Below are 16,191 nucleotides of genomic sequence, written 5' to 3' on the forward strand. Positions count from 1 at the left end.
GCAAAGTAGTCCAATAGTATATATTGGAATAAATTTACTTTCTAGAAAGCTGAGAACTGAGATAATTCTTCAAAGCATTTTCTTTACTGGCTAACTCTTTTTACCCTTAAGGCTAGGGCAACTGTGGACTGGACTGTGAGTTTAACTAAATAAATTGGACTCCAGGCTTGTCTTCAGTGGGCCAGAAAGTTATCCATCAGTAAAACTGAATATCTTTTAGCCACTGTAAATATTCAGGCACAGCAGGCTGGAGGGTGAAAGCTGTATAACAACAAGTTACACAAGCTGCTTCTTATCTCAAGAAGAGCTTTGACCAAGCAGCTTTCAGTGAAGATTAAGAGATTATACATTCTTGTTTTGTGGTCCGTGTCTCATTTATGTAGCTGTATTTTTAAGTCAGGAGGTATCGCTTCCCAAGCTTTAAGCCATTAACTCTCAGATTAGCAACTTTAAGCCTTTTCTCTTTCTTTAGTGGTAATTATTAATTTTAATTGCAGTCTACAGTATACTATTGAAAATGCACTATGATAGAAATGAGAAAAGTAGATTTACATTGCCTGTTCTACTTGTTGTGTTGTATATTATAAAGTAGGCAAAAGCATGACCAAAAAACAGACCAGACAACCAATGTTTGGCTTTCTAATTAAAGAAAATGGATTGGGTGACCCTTAGCCATCCTATGCTGCTATAGGCTGGTTAGACTCTTCTGATGCTTTTAAAGTTTACACTGCGATATTCATACTGTTAATATTTCCCTTCTCACTCCTGTAGTTTATGTTTTGTCCTTGGTCTCTCTATGTTCTCCTTTTCTCTCTCCTCTTTACCCCTCACCAGTCGCAGTAGATGGCCTCCCTTTCTGAACCTAAACCAGCTTCTGCCAAGGACCCGATCATTAATTCTGGAGCACCGTCACCAAAGGCTTGTTCACAGGGGAACTTATAACAGTTATTACAATATTAATGTTCCAAGGAACTTTTTGTTTTGAATTGGCATTATATAAAGAAAACTGAATTTAATCATTGTATCTGTCCTCTATAGCCATGCATAAACATGTCTCTCCTTACTTGTGCGATGGTCCTGTCAGGACACCAGCAGCGTATGAGGAGCAGCCGTCTAAAACAGTCAAGAGACTGGTCATAGGAGTTTGGGACTACTTCCTCCTCTGGGGCCTCCTTGTCAAACCAAGCCTTCCACTGTTTCTCGTTACGACTTATCTGTAAGAAGACTTATCTGTGACAAAAAGCTCTGACGTGGGAAACAAATATAAAACAGGGCAAAACTTTAACTGCATTACAGCACATCAAAATCTGCAGAAAAGATAAAAGAATACTGTGAACACTTCAAACATATTTAGACACAAAGTGATCTTCAAAGTGGCCAACAAAAGAAAGCTAATAAGTAACAACAAAAAAAGACAAAAGAAGGATGAAATGTACCCTGTTTGACTATGTGCACTCCCTCGCTCTCTCTCTGTGTCTCGTCTCCCTTAACTGTTTCCGTGTCCCCCTCGTTGTCTCCTCCCGTTATCTCCCTGGTCCGTCTCATCTCCCTGAATTTTCTTTCCTCCCAGCTCCCGTGTCAAGTTGTGTGACTTGGTCTCTGTCTTAGTGATTCCTGGTTTACTTTGATAGTCTTCTGTCTGGTGTGCATCATGTTCAGTTTTGTGTCCCCGTGTCTCGTTAGTTAGATCACGTTCGGCTGGGTCCCCTCCAGTAGTTTGTTCCCTCGTTTGCCCTGGTGTGTATTTATGTCTGCGTCTCCCTCTGTCCTGTGTCGTGATCTCCCTCATTTCCCCGCTGTGTGCTCTGCCTGCCTGTGTAGTTCATGTGTATTCCCAGTTTAATAAGTTTTGTATTCCTGGCGTCCAGCAATAAAGCTGTTCTGAGTGTGAGTCTGCATTTCTGTCCTATCCTGCCTGCTTCACACAGCAATTCATGACAATATAGCTGAGGTCTCATGCATGGAAGAAGTCTTATTTATGGCACTTCATTTTATAACGAGCACAGACAGACACAACATGTAATGCGTGACCTAACTAGATGATTATGCAATAACAGGAGGCCATGAATTGACACTGCTGTAAACACCATGTGCTTCCAAGATGCGATCTGCATGTGTGATAGCACAAAATATGCCAACAGATTGTGCTAATATTGTTATGTTTATCACAACGAAGCACAAAGGAAACTAGACTAGCAGAAGTGGCATGGCAATCAGAATCAGAATCAGAATCAGAATACTTTATTGATCCCTGGGGGAAATTAAACAAGTCTGGCAATGGCACGGCAATAACCTTTTAACTGTATAACAGTGGATACAGCTCATCAATATAGCTTTAAACTCTCACATACTTTAGGATCAAATTTAGAAAAAAAAAATTGAGGATATACCCAAGACAGTTTAGCAGTCAGTCATAAGGTAACACATACATAGTGGAGGGACCAATTATTTGATCCCCTGCTGAATTTGTAAGTTGCCAATTTGTAAGTTTCACTTCCAATGAAATGAAAAACAGTCTCTATTTTTAATGGTTGTTTCATTTCAATTTAGAAAGACAGAACATCAACCAAAAATCCAGAAGAAACACATTACATAAAAGTTACAAATTGATTCACCTATCATTGTGAGAAATAAGTATTTGATCCCCAAGCAAAACATGACTTAGTTCTTAGATGCCCTTTTTGGCAGCCCAAATTACTGTCTACAGTTCAATCCACAAGATCATTTCTGAAGCAGTAGTAATTGTACTGTGCCCCGTTCTAATGCCAGACTGAAATTCACTTAACACATTAACAAGTAAAGACTGTTTTTGCTCCAAATTTATCGGAGATTCGATAATTTGAGACTGAGGGCAAGTGTTACTCTTCTAAAGGCTCACTTTTACATAACAGGTGAAATAGGCAGTTTTCCATTTTTTTTCTTGGAACAAAAACATAAAGGAAGCAAAAATTCAGTTTAATCCAATTCAATTTGATTTTAATTAAGGTTTATTTTTATTGCTAACTATAGGCTTTATAAAAAAGGAACGTTTTATTTATCTTAAAACAGAGGAAGTGGATAATTTTTTGAAATAAGATGGTTGCAATATGGTCTATAATTAGATGAGACACTTAGATCAAGCAAGGAATTTAAGAAGTAATTTAATGACAGAAACCTTAAAAGCCTGTGTTATGTATCCTGTTAATAGTGACAAATAAATTATAATTAAAATTGTAGTATCACCCTGGCTACAGCGATGAAAAGAAAGTGTGTACAAAGTCAAGACGTAGAAGAAGATAACTGAACATTTTCAAACATCATCACTAAATGCTTGACTAAACCTCAAAACTTCTGTTGAATAACTTAAACTTCTGAATAACATCGAAAGTCAGACCTGTCGTCACAATAATACTGCAAGAAAACTAGCCCATTCGCTTATACCATTGGTGTGTATCTTATGAAGAAATACACAAAGCCAACTTCAATGTCACTTTGCTAAAAGCAGAACAGTTAGAAAGTCCACCACCTCCTCCTTGTCTTTTTTTTTTTCACCACCTCTCTAATCCAGAGCGTTTCACTTTAATTTGCTACACAGCTACAACATCCAGGGGGACCTCAACCAGTCCAGCTTCAGTCCAGGGCTAATCCAATAACATCTAGCAAAAACGTTCCCCACCTGTGGGTGGATGTTGTTCTTGGAAAACTGCTTATTTAGGCCCAAATTATAAACTATCACCATTGCAAAAACTTCAGGCACCGACACATATGGTGGTCAAGTCAGAATCATAAATCACCTTAAACACGCATGTTTTTATCTTTTGTAACAACAGCAATGCCATGGATAACTGTGTGTAATCGAACAAAATTAGAAAAAATTAGGCAGGTTTCCTAATAAAGCTGTATTAACAACATCTTAACAACTAGTTTCTTTAAGAAATCAAGTCACTTCAAAGGGATAAAGCAAGCCCTGCTTCTAAATCTCAATAAAAATGTACCTTTAAAATATTGCTCATATTTAGGCATGTGTGTAATCTTGAAAAAGAGTATGCCCTTTAACGACTACTTACTGCAGTCAAAAAGCTACCTGCTGCTACTTAACACACACACACACACACACACACACACACACACACACACACACACACACACACACACGCACACACACGCTCAGCCAAAAGTATTTGACTGGAAGTTTCTCCAACTAAGCTCATTTCACAGAGCACTGAGTTTTGACTCCACGGGGACCACAGTGCTGTCATTCATCCACAAGGGTGTGTGTATTTAAGTGTGAGTGACAGTCCATCATGATGAGTGTGTGTCTATGTACAAGAGGGAAATGAAGTGAGCCATGATGAGACTGATATTGACATGCTTACTAGAGCAAAGAAGAGCTGTGAAAAGTATTTAATAAGCACCTTGAGACAACTGCTGTGTATGTGAGTGTGTGAGTGTGCAGGTGTGTATGTGATAGATTAGAACTGCTATCTGAAGACTTAAAAGATAAAAGTCCAAGTGGGTAGATTTTCTGTAGGCTAAAGGACACTATCATACAGCTGTCAAGGCATGTCTAAATTGATCAAGTGTATGTTGTACCTGATCCAGTATATCAGCGAACTGCCAAAGTTTGCTGAGCTCTACAAGATTTAGCCAGGTCATGTCAAGGATCCATTTAGCTGGTTTCTGGGGGCAAGCCTTCAGATCCAAGGATGCACCTCCTGAATAATATGAACATGAACAATTACAGATATAGACACCTGCAAGTATAACTGGAGGATCCAATGCAAAAAATTCAATTTTAAACTCCCAAAATACATAACAAATGTAAAAATGTAAACCCAATCTTCAAAAACACAGAAAAAGTCATCAGAATTGTAATTTGTTGTTTATCAGGCCGGAGCTGACAGATGGTGAAGCTGCGTGCGTGCACCAGACTGTGGCTGTTCTGGTTCTGCCAGTTGCCATTGCTGGGTTTTATCCCCACAGTGAGGAGCACTCCATATCATATTCAGTGAACTGCTACAGTGTCAATATGTTCAAATTCTGCATAGTTTCTGTCATGAGGTTTAAAACCTGTCTACTCCTTGAAATAAACAATAAATATGGTTAAAGAAAAGAATAACAAACAGCAGAAACAGATGGCAATTTTAACAAACCTTCAGGCTGTTTTGATGTGAATGATAGCTTTACAGAAACCCTTGTATTTTCATTTTTATTTCAAAATGGTGTTTTAAAATAAATCTTAAGAAAAAGTAGGGAAAAACAGTTTTTGTCCAGATGAATATGTTTCAGAAAATCTGTCTGTTCATTCTAACAAGCCGTAAGAAATATCATAATCATGTTTACAACCATGTGATCGATCAAACAGGAAGTAGAGTGTTGTTAGCTAAATGATCTATTCGTTAGCTGTAGAATCTTTGGTTCTGGACAATTTGTGAGTCAGCACAGCACTGGCAGCCTTCATGCACTATGTGTCTCAGTATTCAGTGATCCCGCCCTGTAACTTTACATGGTCTAACACTTTGTAGTTTAGCTGATGGTGGAATATCTAGGAGTGAAGAAATTTCCCAAACTCACTTGTTGCAACGGTGGGATGTTGTTAAATTCTTAGTACTAAGAATCTTTGTCAATACAAGCCATGTTTTTTCATAGCTCAGAGCAGATGTGTTGAAACTCATAATTTTGGGTCTTAGCATTTTTATCTTTTATTTGTTTTCCTGCGTTACTGAATAGATTTCATTTGGCGTATTTTAGTAGATCATAGAAATATTGTTGCATTGTTTGATGTTATTTCATGTAACGAAAATTCTATTCTTTATATTTGTAATATGCAGTTAAATACCTAATAAATAAAGAATACTTATGCACATCTAAATGCCAGTAATCAACATGAGTTATGACCCCACTGAAACGTTCCAAATATTCAAACTAACCCATGGTTGCATGTGCTCACAAAAACAACAATTTACCCGTACAAACAAAACCTTCAGTGTTTGCATCTGCCTCTTACCTTTGATGAGTGTGAGGAACTCCTCGTGTTTGACCTTGTTGCTCTGCATGTCTATCTTCAACGTCATCAGCAAAGTGAAAAGAAACTTGTGGTCCTCATACAGGCCCCGTGCTGCGTACTTATAAACTTCAAAGGTCATGAACTCTATGATGTTGGCGATCCGTTTACTTGTGATAGGGCTTTTAGAAGACCTTTTCAGGGAAATAAACAGGTCTTCTAAATAACATAGCAACTTGAAGATTCTGTTGCTATGTCATAAAATTATACTTGCCAGTAGTAAGAGTGAGAACTTCTCTAAAATCAAATATAAACTACTAGTAATGATTGCACAACTTCATGAAGTAATAACTTGCAGGTTTTTACATTAGAAAGGTATGGTGGTTTAAATGCACAATAGTTCCTTGATTTGAAGTTTGCAAAGACTTTCCAATATACATATAAACACACAACAAATTACTATGGGCAAACCAATTCATTAAGCAGGAAATGGTAAATATCAGCGTATCCTCACCTGGCCAGAGAAAGGTCAAAAAGTCCCAGGAACTGTCTAAGAGACGTCTGATACATGACATTCACCATACTCATCTCTGTAATCAGGAAGTACAGGATGCTGCCCCTGGTGGCCACTGGAATCACACAGGGAAACACAAAAGCACAAACTCCAACAAAACAAGTAATATCGTTCATGAGGACATTTTTAAACAGGTTTTTGAAAGAATGTTCTGTTAACTGTAGCCTCCATCCATCCATCCATTCGCGTCCGCTTATCCTGTTCAGGGTCGCGGGGGGCGCTGGAGCCTATCCCAGCTGTCATAGGGCGAAAGGCGGGGTACACCCTGGACAGGTCGCCAGTCTGTCGCAGGGCCAACACACAGAGACAGACAACCATTCGCACTCACATTCACTCGCACATTCATACCTATGGGCAATATGGATTAACCAATTAACCTATCCCCACTAACTGTAGCCTGTATTTTTTAAATTAAAACCAATATGTCTCACATTTGTGTAACTGAAGGCTGACTGACACTTTGCAGGCTTACTTAGAAAAACACACAAAAAAAGAGGGAACTTTGTTTTTAAATCATTTTCATTTTCACTTACCTGGCCGGTACTCCTCTCTGGCTGCGTTGATCTGGATCTCAGTCTCTGCGGCAATCTGTAACTTCTGAGTGACTTCTTCAGCCGTACACTTCGTGTTGCTAAGGACAAGAATCAGACTCTCATCATCAACCAAGGAACCCTAAAAAACACACAAACAATTTTTTTTTTTAAAAAAAACGATTATTTTTCACAATTTATATCTTATAAAGCAAAAGAGAAAAAGAAAAAGAAGGCTGCAAACTATTTCTAGTTTTAATTAAAAAACGAGAATGCACAAAACTTGGCCCCAACCTCACCCATGCAAATGAATAAAACATTTTCTCACTGGTGGCAATGTAGTTAACCATTTCTAAAAAGAACATTTCTGACACATTGCGGTTTCTTGCCTGTGTGCTCGTCAGTCGGTAGAGAAGACTGTCTTCTAGTTCCTTCATCTTTCTCTTGTTAGATGTCACATCTTCCAAGAGGTCTGTCCTCTCCTTCTCCAATTCCTGGTGTCATAAAAGCAAAGAAAACACAACCACATGAGCAGATATAGCTGCAGGATGGTGCTAGAGAAAGCCTGTCATTAAAATCAAAGGTCTTTGATTCTGCATTGCTCTGATGAGTTGATTCTGTCTGTGGCTTTAGACTCTTCTCCGGTGCCTGTCTATCATGGTGGCCTCTGGTAGCTGTCTATATTATTCTTACTAATATCTGCAGCCGCGTGAAGGTCAAGAAGCTGAGATTTTGGCAAAAAAAATTAATAAATACCTTATCTAAATGAATAGATGAGCAGAATCCTTATGAAGAATAAAAACGCCCCTAGAGGAGAGATAGCCTCAGGGTGATGATAAGACCTGTAAAGCTATGTTGTCGCCCTTTTCTCCGTAGTCCTAAGTAAGCCCCAGCAAATGACTCCAGCTTACCTCTTCTAAGTGTCCAAAAGTGTTATTTCTGCACTGGGGAAAGCAGGTCTTATCAAAATTTACACCACAGTCTTGCCTGCTGGGAGCATAAATTTGACCAGCATGCTAAATCCCTTTTAGAGTATGAGAGACAATAATTGTGATATTTTGTTTTGAGAGTGCGAGAGATTAAACTAAAACAAAATTTGTCTTGTTATCTAAGTCAAATTTAATGGTGGCTCATAAGTAGGCCGACTATCCACATCCCATTAAACTGACTGCCTTTAAGCGGGTATAAAAAAAACAGTCACCACTTCTAAGTGGCAGGTGTGTTTTAAATCAATTAGATTGCTATTTTGATTGTAGATTACAAGCATATTTTCCTAAGAACTGCTGTGTTGGACACTATCACAGCAGGTTGTTATCAATGATAAATGCTCTTTACATATAATGTAATATAATATAATATAATATGAATACACAAATATTTATGAAAATGCTTTTTTTTTTACATTTCCTATAATTTTACTTTTACTATGAGAATTATTATGGTCAAGACAGCAGGCTGGTTTGAAACCAGTGGGTCTGAGAGGACAGAATTAGTATTCATACCCTTTCTATTACTGCATATGAATGATTTCAATAGCTTACAAAGACAGATGTAAGTCATACTGGAGCTGAAAGCTGTGCGTAGAATTGAAGTTTGACTGAAAGTAAAAAGAAACGATTCAACAGTGATGTTGGGTTTGTGAAAACTGCACAAATTGTAAAGACAAGAAGCAGGGCTTACAGCTGAGGTAGTAGTTTTAGCTCTTATTTGATTAAATCCAAATTTAGTACACAGATACAGTAACAAGCCTCTTCCCATCTGGAATAAATCTTTCATTTCATGACCAGCTATCAGCAAAAGGAAAATTGTTTTTCTGTAACAGGACCAGCCTTTTCAGAGTGACAATCAATGAGTCCTGCATTTGGTGCATTTATAATTCACTAATCTATTCCCCAGTGAGACTGACGTCACTTGTCTGTGTCTTTGTGCGTATGCTTGGTACCGATACACGTGAGCACTATTTCTGGGTTACTTTTATTCCCCACTCACACTGTGTTTGACCAAAGCAGGGCGGTTGCAATTGTTTGTATTCAAATGGCGTTCTGATGTCACAGTACAGAGAAAATGAGATTGGGAAAGATGTAGAGAGTCTGCATTTAAATGTTGTTCAAGATTTATTTCAGGTTCTACAAGGATGCACATAAGCAGTATTAATGCAGGGGTACAGTCTAATAGTACATTATGCTAACCTAATTTAAATATGTTCCTTAATTATGTATCGTCTGGCTTTAGTGGCTACCATTTTGAGTACTTGTATACCTGCTTTTCAGTGAGGATGACTCTGCCCAGCAGCTGGTCCTCCAGTCCTCTCATGGTGACAGTGAAGTCAATGATGGAGGTGCGAGCACTTATTTCAGGAGTGTAAGCCGGGTTAGGCAGCTTGGTGGTCATATACAACCTGAAGCCCTTCATCACATCCACTTCTTTGTCACCAAGCTTCACCTGCAAGAGGGTGTATGTGTGTTATTGTTTAGAATATTAAGTCTTACAAATAACATAATAAAGAGCTCAGAGTTGGAATTACTGGTTGGAGTTCTGGTTTTCCATTGGAAATTAATGTGGGTGTATTTGGATGCTAAAAGTTCATATTTTTAGCATCCAAAAGTGCAGAATTAATTTAGAGTGTTCTCATTTGTGTTTTCAGGAAATTGGAATTGTTCAAATCTTTATTAGCAACACAGAAAAGACATTTGCGCACAATATAAATGTTTTTTCTCCAAAAGCGCAAACCATTTTTTCCATTAAAAACATATGAATGTCCTGTTGTACCCAGAGTCTACTTCCAAAGCTTAATTTGGGGTCGTCATTTAGGCTAATGAAACCAAAACCACTCAAACTGTGATCTGCAATTTTCCCAACTACAATTATCTTCAACATTACATAAAACTGAAGCTGCAATAGAGTCAAAATCAGTGCATTTCGCATCTCAGGAACAGGAAGCACTCTGCAAAAGTATGCTGCAATTTCAGCCTTCATCCTGTAAAATCATTTGATTTTTTTATTTTTGTTTTTTTACTAACATGCCCCCAAACACCCACAACTCACGCAACAGCATCAGGTAGCTCCAGTTTGTTTATTTCGCCCCCCAAAAAATAATATTCATTCAAATCAACCAACATCCCATCTGCACTGGCTCAATGCTCCACAGCCTGAACTCCTTTGCATTAGAATGTGAGCTAATACAGGATACCGAATGCACTTTGTGTACTGTATTTAATTTGATGTTACTTTAACAACTGATTGAGTTCGATTTATGTGGTGAATTTAACTTGTTTGGCATCAACAAAAATGATGGAAATAAAAAAGAAAAGGAAGTTTCATTATGCAACAGAAGTCTGTTAAAGTATCGACACTTGCCCTTGTTCTAAGTGGTGACATATTGAATGTTTGTTTCCCTGAGTATGTCTTAAAATTTTATATTTTATTGTATTTTTTGTTAATGTAGCTTTCAAAACTGTCTGAACACCCAAAGCAGAGTCAAGAGAACCAACTGTGCCTTTTTGACAAGATCTAATGATGCCGACCTTCTATAAAAAACAGCAAAATAAAGGAGGAAATAGTACAATGTACACTGCACAGTGTAAACCCTTTTCCCAGACTTACCAAGTACATTTTAATCTGTCTCAAAAGAATTAATATGATCTAGGAAATGTGGTCTGGCTGCCAATGATACTCATACTTAAAACTCTCTTCTAGTCGACACTACCTGTGCAGTGTCAGCGAGAGAGCTTGTTTTTCTCTGTCTGAGCTAATCAAGCTCTATCAGTCCAGGTGTGACAGCTGGCGTGCCAAGGAGAAGCTGGCAAAGTCTCATCATACTGACCACTAGTCTTTGAACATGCCTGCCAATTTCATACCCTTCTAACTAAAAGTAAAATCTAACACATGGATCTAAGTAGGATTATTTCGTTCTGTGTTGTTACCTTGTAAGTGGAGCCGGTTTTGATGAAGTTTTTCTCAAGTATGTTGTCAAGCGCAGGGTCCAACTCCTCCCCCACATCCTCAATCAAAAGGGGTCGACCAAGAGACAAACTGTCCTCTAGGTGGTTCTTGAAGTACTTGTGATTCAGTGAGGTGATCTGAGATCAGACAAGAAAACACATTTTAAAATGGTAATTGTCTGATTTCAATGTGCAGTTTGGATGACCACCACCACAGAGCCTGATATTGTCCTGAGGATATGAAATAAATGGGCTAAATGTGAGAAGATTTTACAAAACAGACAAAAATACTGATTTTACTGTACGATACAATAACCTTCCTATGTGACCACAGCAGCAATAATATTTGTCTCCAACAGGAGTAGGAGACACATGTGTGGTTTCCTCACTTTTCCTTCAAAGCTACAAAGGTCAGCCTCTATGTGCGGATTCTGACTGTTCAAGCTAACAAAGAATTGCTTTTCAAGTGAGCCATTTTTAGAAAAAAATAAATAAACTTTTTCTAATGATGTGACCTGAAGAAAGGGTTGAAACCTACCGCTGGAGGAAATGTGTCTCCAGGATGCTCATAATGGGATTTCAGAATGCATTCACTCGGCTTAGAGATCCGCATGATGAGGTGAGGGGGGCGACCGAGTGTCCGTACTGTGGCAATATCCGACGGTTTAATTGTCTATGTGGGCAAAGAGGACAAACGGAGAGCGGGAGAATTTAGAACAGTCATTTACTGTATGGCATGACCCCGATGGGAGAGCTGGAAACATGTGACAAGTAAGTCGAGTAAGGATTTGACGCCAGCAAACTGGACAAACGCAGAGCATGTTAGGAGACGATTAGAGCAGCGCGTTACTATGACGAGAACAAAGGATAAATCATTTGTTTCTCATTACCGTGTTCAAAGAAGAGACAGATACATTAATGAGGATTATACCTAATTCTCCAGTTTCAGAATATAAAAGCAGAGGAGGTGTGCAGAGGGAAACAACACGACGACTGTAAGTATAAACTGTGGCAGAATGAGAGGAGTTCAGGAGAGGGTGACACAGGATTTCCTCCAGGGACTGATTAAAACAAGAGACAGCAGACCAGTAAAGAAAATGTTCCTGTGAGAACTGTTCGGCTGCTTTACTCTCTTCTTATCTTTTCTTGTTTTGCACTTCCCATTTCTGTTCTCTCTTCCTTGCTCCATTTCCACTCAGTGCAAGCCTGAATTTCCCACTAGAGTGTCAGCCACCAGACAGTCTGGGTTATCATGTACTTCTACTTTCACTAGCCTATATCCTCTATTCTCCTACAGCTTCTTATGAAAATCTCTCACTAAGCCCATTGTTACAAAATAAAATCATCACTCCAGTTCAGCAAGAACTACAAAAACTAAACCATTTTATGCTTTACTGTCATCATTAATCCACTGTAACTATTAGCAAATCAGCTCCTTTTGTATGACAAGGAAATGTTATAGAATGGTACCGTTACCTTGAGTTTGCACACACACAAACTCGGTCCTTTTAAAGGCTGGGTGAATATCCAAATTAATCAGGAAACAGAACCGGTCGGTGAATATTTTAATGTGACAGTGTGGTATGAAAAGCCTGAAGAAAGGAAACATGAATTCCTTCAACTCCTCTGCCACTAAAACTGATGTTCTTGAATAAGTTAGAAAATATCTTTTACTTTAATCTCGCTATACTGCAGAACACCAGCAACATTAGGAAGAGTCTTGGGTTGTCTGTTTAGAAATCCGAGGTTTCTATATGCAGTTGCACGATAACATTTTTTTAATGAGGGAATTGCCACAGGAGCTCTGCATGCAACCATCTACCCAGGAGGACAGCTTTAATTACAATGCAGCTAGAGGCACCAGACGACCATACTAAGTTTAGACACACCAGGACAGTAAAGCTGCAGGCAGAAACATTCATACAGCTTCACACATTAAGTCACAGAGGGCTTTAAGTGGCACCCTGAAGCAATACATAGTAAAAGAGCAGGAGAAATCTAAATTGGGTAAATGTAAGTCACACATTAAAGCACAAAAAGACTGCCCTCACTTTTTTAAATATTCAAGTTATATTGTAGGGTTAGATCATGAAGGCAAAAGCAAATATGCTTTGCTTTACTGGATCAAACATGCTTACATTCACCCCCCTAAAGCTGTGACACAGGAAAAACTCTGCTTATGAGTGAAATAATCTAATAGCTACAAGACTCGTGGTGTCTACAAGATGAACTTTGATGACTCTGGTGATCTCCCGCCTTTTTTCACTGGCACTAACATTAGGGTGACATTTGGCTCATGAAAGCCAGTTCAGACAACGATGTCACGTTGCTGTTGAATGATTAATTGCAATCATTTTTCCAGCACATTTTGTAATCTTCAGATCATTTTAATTTGTCTCGTTAAGTGATTTATGATCAACTACCTGCAAAACTAATTATCCTATAATACACCCCCCGGTCCAACACACACACGCACACACACACACACACTCACACTCACCGCCAATGTGGTACTCAAAAAAAAATACTCAGGTTTAACATTTAAACTGAAATGGTTCGTATAGCATGTTGTGAATCTCTAGCATGGCTATAGGCTCTGAGTGATTTAAAAGAAAACAAACAAACAAACAAACAAACAAAAAAGACGTCTGAACGTAGATATGTCTACCTGAGAAATTTAAGTCTGGAGGGAAGCCTTGGAGGCATGTATTCAACATTGCTGTTTCAACATCCCATACCTGCAGCGCAGCCTCTGCCTCCTCGAGAGCTGGCCGGGCAGCTTCGAGTTTCTCCTCAGCGATGGCCTTGTCAGCTGAAATGCTGTCCACAATGGCCTGCGCCTTGTCCTTCACCTTTTGTACCTCTACCTTCACTCGCTCTGCTGCCTGGGCTTTTACTGTCACCTCCTTCAACACCTGCACAAGAAAACAAACACACATTATAAGTGACAGAGAAATGATTTGAAGCTGGGAGACTTTCTCAGCTGAGAAAAGATCGTAAGTGTGGTTAAGTAGAAAACAGAATGCTCAATCCAATGGGAGATGGCAGATCTGAGCATTTGTAACACTGAAGAGGCTCTACCTGATATAGAGGTCTCTGTATAACAAGAGTGAGTGTTCACGAATGGAGGGAAAAAAAGAGACGGCTTAAACTGCTTCACTTATGCTGAAGCATGACTGTAAAAAATACACATTCGTCCCATTAAACATCTATTTGTCTTATTTCTCTCACTGCAAGAGGGTAATTTTACGCAACAATACAATATTCCCCAAACAATCACTGGAAAGCCTGATTCCCAGCAACGGACACAATAAACACTTCATCTCTTCATTCTGTGTTCACTTTCTTATTAATGCATGAAACTTTATATTAGTGTCTAATACAAACTAGCATGTATCCATTCAATTCTGTTGATTAGTTCATAGACCGTGTTGCTGTTTTAATAAAAATGCAACTAAAAAGCCAGCTGAAGCATTCTGTATGCTTGTTGAACCTTAAACCCACACACATACAAATAAAAATCCCCTCCCTGCCTACAAACGTACCATATCAGCCTTGTCATTGGCAATCTGTAGCTCCTTCTCTTTCACCTCCAGTTCTTTGCTGAGAGCTGCCACTGACACCGATGCCTCCTTCAGCTTTTGGAGACCAGTATTCATCCTGAAGAGGAGAAATTTTGAATACAGTTGATCAAGTCAAATATGATTACAGCAAACTTGTTGCTTCTGTGTACTGTCTGTCTACTATCTGGGTTTCTGTTTGCTTAAATGGCAACACAACTTGCATATGTTATCATTTGCACAACATTGTTGAACTCATTTTGAACAATTTACCTGTTGGCCAAAGTCTGAACTTCAGACCTCTTTTCTTTATAGATGGTTTTGTAGCCTTGAATGAAGGATAAATAAGACTTGGGTGTGACATGGGTGGAGCGTCGGTATCTAAATTCAAACAAATTGGGTTACATTAATACTACAACATGCTAAATATTATGACAATCATCATGCGTTGCAGACACACATAAAACAATCTTCACATATATGCATATAATCTTCAAACACACATATATATATATATACATATATATTAGGGGTGCAACGATATTCGTATCGATATTGAACCGTTCGATACAGTGCTTTCGGTTCGGTACGCATATGTATCGAACAATACAACATTTGTAATTTATTTTATCAACTTTCCTTCTGACGATGCTGTCTGTGTGGAGCGCTCAGTGAATCTGCGTTCGACTACTCCGCCTAGGCTGCACTGTCGAGCGCAGATCCACTGAGCGCTCCACACAGACAGCATTGTCAGAAGGAAGAGCGCAGGGCAAGCTAGCGAGACAGAAGTTAAGCTCTCCTTGCAACATGGCAAATTGAACCTCCCCCACCCTCATTCAGATCTGGCGTTTGGAATTATTTTGGTTTTCATGTGACGTATGACCCTGAAGGTAAGCGCGTCATGGACTAAAGTAAAACAGTATGTTGGATGTGCCACGCAATGCTCAATTACATGGGTGGGAGCTAGTGTGTTAGCGCAGTTAGTTCGTTAACGTGTTGGCCGTCTAGCCCCATGCACGGGGCTATCAGGGGTAGCTCGTTAACGGAGATTTGCCGTGTTGTGGCGTTAAGGTCATTTTAACGAGATTAACCTGAAAGCACTAGTGGGAACACAACGAATATGACTGCACATTTACGCCGACATCATCCTAGTGCAAAGACAAAAACAACAAGCATGCTACTAACTTTAGCCGAGTTATTTAGACAGCTGTTAGCACATGATTCTCCTTATGCTGCTGAGAATATAGCCCAGAAGAAGCGGATAGCATAGCTTTTATTTTGGAAAGAGGCATTTCTCTGTAATAAACTCTCTTTTCCAAAGATGAGTGATTCCTCAATCAGATACAGGGCTCGCAATATCGCTAGCCCGACGTCCTGGGGCTAGCGATTTTTTTCAGACGGGCTACCCTGCCCGTCGGGCTATTGTAGGAAGGAAAAATATATGTCAATGCTTTTGCATTCTTTCAGAAATGTAGCTGGGTAATTATGTCATTGGCATCGGTGAGCCACTGTCAATATGTGACATATTGAAATTGCGTTTGAATTTGCGCTTGTTTTTTTGCTTTCACTTTGCAATCTTGCGAACTGTGTATAGAGAGCGACA

The 16,191-nt window shown here is 39.1% G+C and overlaps 1 pseudogene; it reads right to left on the reverse strand.

Moving 5' to 3' along the window:
* Positions 1 to 16,191, reverse strand: part of LOC146562070 (dynein axonemal heavy chain 5-like) — a 60,938-nt pseudogene that overhangs the window by 9,733 nt on the left and 35,014 nt on the right.

The sequence above is a fragment of the Mchenga conophoros genome, linkage group LG12 (assembly GCF_057382185.1).
Source record: "Mchenga conophoros isolate Kocher_MC1m ecotype Shallow Benthic linkage group LG12, M_conophoros_male_GT1.1, whole genome shotgun sequence".
Taxonomy (NCBI): domain Eukaryota; kingdom Metazoa; phylum Chordata; class Actinopteri; order Cichliformes; family Cichlidae; genus Mchenga; species Mchenga conophoros.